Source organism: Falco biarmicus, chromosome 5, assembly GCF_023638135.1.
Source record: "Falco biarmicus isolate bFalBia1 chromosome 5, bFalBia1.pri, whole genome shotgun sequence".
NCBI lineage: Eukaryota > Metazoa > Chordata > Aves > Falconiformes > Falconidae > Falco > Falco biarmicus.
In genome coordinates, this window is record NC_079292.1 from 13,527,383 (window position 1) to 13,532,500 (window position 5,118).

The 5,118-nt window shown below is 35.4% G+C and overlaps 1 protein-coding gene across 11 annotated transcripts in view; it reads right to left on the reverse strand.

Moving 5' to 3' along the window:
• Window positions 1-2,134: 2,134 nt before the first annotated feature.
• FOXP2 (forkhead box P2) overlaps window positions 2,135-5,118 on the reverse strand; it is a 445,070-nt gene continuing 442,086 nt past the window's right edge. For all 11 annotated transcript variants that reach the window (XM_056339333.1, XM_056339342.1, XM_056339336.1 and 8 more), the window contains one exon: window positions 2,135-5,118. This exon is cut by the window's right edge and continues 227 nt beyond it. The gene's annotated coding sequence lies outside the window, so the exon portion shown is untranslated.

Genomic DNA, 5,118 nt, shown 5'->3' on the forward strand with positions numbered 1-5,118 from the left:
CAGGTCCGTAAGGCCGTATCCTCTGCACATCGCACAGTCGCCAGGCTGTTCGAACACAGTTGGACTGGTTGAAGTTCTCAATTCCTTCCCACATGCTCGTTAGTGGCTGTTTGCAAATGCGGTTTCGTAATGTAACATTTGGTCTCTGAAATGTATATATATATACACACACACTCTTTTTAAACAAGAGAGAAAAAAAAAGGCAAAAAGAGGCATTTTAATGGCATGAATGCACCCACAACCAGCGATACATCCAGTAGAATCAAAAATCTTCCACATGGTTAGACATGGCCTCCATTTGCTCTAGTAACAGCAGCATTCAGCTTTGTAATAAGTAAGCATCATATTACGATATGGTTTTTCTCTGCTTTGCAGAAGTATTGAAGGAAAACATCTTCTAGCACCCAGATACAACTGCTATAATTGCATTGAGCTGTATATAATGTATTTTGATTTCTTCCTGATTTATTTAGGGGGAAGTTACATAGCAAGTCTGTTTTTACAGGTATTTCTTTCAAGTAAATGCACAGGTGCTGTTATGAGAACTCAGGTAAGGAGTATTAAAGCATTCTAAGCAAGGTGATCTAGTGGAAGATGTCCCTGCCCACGGCAGGGGAGTTAAGACTAGATGCTCTTTAAAGGTCCCTTCCAACCCTTCCAACGTTCTATGAGCCTATGATTTACTACTAAGCTCTTCAGACAGAAACAGCTGAAGACCTAATTCTAACATTATTCATGATATTGAAAGAACCTCACCACCACCACTTCCATGAAATTAAAACTATTTTCTTTCAACAAGCCAGAGCCACAAGGCAGAAGTTATGTGCTGCTCAACTGTGGCATCCAGCATTTTGAACACGTCAGTGAGGGGTGGACAGGCACGGAAGTGGATACGTGCAGAAGTTTTGAGTAGGTAGTTACAAGACACAACTGATTAATTAAATTTCTATCTATTGCCTTCCAAAACTTGATCATAAAAAAAAATAAATCACAATATAAACAATCAAAAAAGCCTTATAAGGGATTAGTTTCCTTAAGACTCAAGTTTTCCATTAAATATCACTGTCAAAAAGGAGCTTAACAAATTCTCATCACATGCAAAACACCACTATGGCAGAGTGCAGTTGCATGAGGAGTTAACAGCTTTAGTAACGTACTGTATCCTGCAAAATAACATACATGATGGAATGTGCTGTTGGCACTGACGGTTTGGTTTTTTGATTCTTTTTGGATAAAATTTGGTATGCTTCATGTATCCCAAGCCCTACATAAGAGAGCTACAGCAAGCTACAGAAATACTTTTATTAACTGAGCTCTTTAATGTGGAAGAAAGTTCTTCCCAGAAAGAATAAAACCCTGTGGGTTATAAATGGATCAAAAAGAATTATATTTTTTTATTTATACTCCAGAAATGTAAGCAAGTGAATGAAATGGTTTCATATACATTTTTACATCCATCAGCAGTGAAAACACTGTTCATACATCAATTCGATGGTAAAATGTACATCCTTTTTTTGCTAAATATGCCAAATTTAATGGACAAAACGCTTCCATAATGATTTGAACTCTTGAAATAAAAAGGGCAAAACGGGGTACTGGTTTATAGCTTTAGAGCAATAATAAAGCTACCCTTCCAGAATGCACATTAATACTAGAGCGTGCAGGCAAAATAATAATAATTAGGGAAAAAAAAATCCAAAATGTGAATGCCCAATTTGAGGAAATTTGCAAATCAGACTACGGGGGACCCAGGACATTTGAGTCCAGGTTGGTTTATACTAAGTGCAGTTCAGTAGCTCTGATCCTCGCTGACTGTGCTTGGATTCCCTAATCACGAAGAAATGCATTCTCATGAAGTTAATCAGCTGTAGCCACAGAATGCTGATGACAGGTTCCCCATATCTGCTTTATCTAAAGAAAACCCAGTTAGTGGTAATTCTACCAAATACTTGTAACATTCACATGAAACTTTAATTGATTTTCAAACAGTACAACTATGCCATGAATTCAACCACACAGAATATAAGCCTTAAGCCCACTAGGTTTAAGCAATTGTGACTTTGTAGACTAAAACTATGTAAAATAAAATCTGATAACTCCCTGGTGTTAGAGGTAGACAGTTTTCTTTCAAATCCTAGGTTTGGTCCTTTATTTTATTCAGCAGTGAAAGCCATGAATACAGAACGAATAACAGCTGTTACAATTCTCAACCATGACTTCTAACGTCAGAGAATTCAAGGTATGAACACAGTACACAGTAATGAAAAGTATCAAAAATTAGTTTACCTCAAAAAAGATAAATAAAACAGGTATATCCCACCAATACATAAACAGATGTTTGTGCTACAGTTAAAATTTGCTGTATACAAAAGATCATAATCCCCGTCCTCAGCTTATGATAGAAGCAAGAATACATGAGCCATTTAAATTGTCAGACATTATGCTTTATAAGGTATGCACAGAAGTTCAAGCAATAAATACATACATTAGTTCAAAGCCTTACAATAGCTACGCAAAGCAGATGCAGAAAAGCAGATTTGCTATTACTAGCAAGCAATGATATAAGAGTAAAAATTCATGAAATGCATTAAAGCAACATTTTTCTTAGAAAAAGTCTGGTCATTTATGGGTCCACCAACATTTTTACATAATATGCACAATTATCAAAATACAGACCAAGCATCTCAGAAAACTCCAAAAAACCTAAAATCTATTTTCAAAGCAATTGCAGTTTTGGAGGTTTTTCTGGTATAATGTGCAAGCAGCTATTTTTTTTTTAAATTGTATTTATATAAAACCCATGCAAAACTCTACAGGTATATGCATTCTGTGGCTGAGACTTCCTTTCAAAAGTTTTGTAACTGAGGTATGCATACTTTAGCATTGTAGTCTTAGGCCACCTTACTGATGGTACAATTACTACATTTACTTCCAGTCCATCAAAGTCTCTTGAACATGCACTCGAAACACCCATCATTCCCTTTCAGGTAATCCCCACATCAAAATCTTAAGACGACTGATTGACTGAAAACAATCGCTTACAAGGTGAATCCTTCTCTTGATGTAATTACCATAAACCTTCTGTTGATCATGACCCAAAGACAAACATAATGAAAAGTAGCAGTTACTGTGACGTTCTCACAATTCATGCAATCTGCCATAATTGTTCTAATTTCTTTTGTTTTTCTTTTTTTTTTTCTTTTTTTTTTTTTCTTTTGCAGAGGTAGAAGCTTTCAGAAAGCCTTTTGGGTAAGTGGGAAAACCCTTTCGAAAGCCGTTATGTCCTTTTATTTGGCGTGATAGATGACTGTGTATATCTTTAAGTCTATTTGCTGACTTCAGCAAAGAATAAATGATGAGCTTACTTTGCAAGAACCAGGACCATCATATGGAACTGGTACATATGTTAAGCTCTAGCAGCCACCTTCTGTCAAAAACTGTTTGTAAAGCAATAACCATAATCAGGTTATGAGGTCCCTTGGTTGGGGGAAAAAGTATTATCAAGACTTGGCACAGCACATGAAAAGCAACACGTAAAGTTTCTAGGTTTTAAGCAAACATCTGACTATGCTATTTTCAACTACACCATAACGCATTATCATATTTTTGGGTTTGGAGTTGTCAAGAAAACCAGCATTCCAACAATTTGGCCTGTGCAAGTCTTCCAAAGGGAGTGTATTGTTAGTGTTAATATCCCGTATAAGCAGAGGCAGAATTATATGTAACTTTGGTTTGACTGAAAATAAATACCATGGACTACAATTGCTATATCTTTGCTTTCAGTGTAAAAACTTACCTAGATCACTTTAAATCAATATGAAATTAATTTTTGGCTTTACTAGACCTTTTATGTTTGGTTCCTACTTTTTTTTTTTTTTCATTATAACTTAAGACTATAAAAAATAGTACACAACAAAGATTAAGACCATACAAGACATCTTCTAACAACATGTATTCACCACAGAAAAAAACAGACTGAATGGGGAAAAAATAAAACATAATGTATTATATATAACAATATGCAATCTGCATTTGCATCAAGTACATAGTTATTTTGGTCAGTGATCCACATTTGTTGCTTTCTATCATAACTTCCACTGCAGACTTTGTTCTCACCTCTGTCTTAAATGAAAGCAAATCTTCACTGCATTAAGATTGACTTTTGGCCTCAGAAGATTACACTGTGACTGAATTGACTTTTTTCATATTTGTTTCTTTGTATAGGGCTAAATGAAAAGATCCCAGAGGTCATCAGAAAACAGCAGGTAGTTCATGGAAAGGTTCCTTTGTACTAATTAAAGTTACAGAAGGCTGACCAAAGCATGTGGCTGCTTCTGTCGTTGAGCTATTGGCCATTGTTAGAGTTGGCTTTGGTTTGCAGCTGTAGCCTTTGACTGTATTTGCAGGTAGACAAAGCTTTATCACAAGGAGGTAAAGAGTACAGTTGTAAGATATATGCAGATATGCAAATGTTTCTATGGTGCTTGCACAGACAATGTTAGCTTAGGATTGCACTTTACATCTTAACACTAACAGCACAGACTGGAAGCCTAAAGGTTTTTAGATGGTTGCAACAGTCTAATTACTGTGGTTTGTAATAACTAACTTATGTCATTTACAGTTGGTGGCACCAACATAAAAAACTAATGTTCTGTTTAAAATTCAGCTAGATACAAGCAGTGACACTAATTTCTGATACTACTCCTGTGCAAATTAAAAACAATAGCAACAAGTTGAACTTGACCAGCAATTGTTTCTAACATTACAACTACTGTATGTTGGAAATTCACATTAATGAAACTAACACTATTTTTGGCAGTATATGAGGCCCATTTGCTTTCTACAGAACATGTATCCTCATATTCAGTCATTTCATGAACCCTTAAGAGCCACATTTTTTTAAATGGGCAAGCCATTATATAAAGAACAGTTTTGTGTGGTTTTTTTTTCCCTCAAGAAAATCAGTTTATCTTTAAAAAAAAAAAAAAAAAAAGAAAAAAAGAAGAAGAAGAAAAACAAGCAATTTGCCTGTTGTTACTGGGTCCCAAAGGTCTGGTTTAACAAGTTCCTTTAGGGCTGTTCTTCTTTATCCATGCTTAATAAATAGTCACAGTAAAA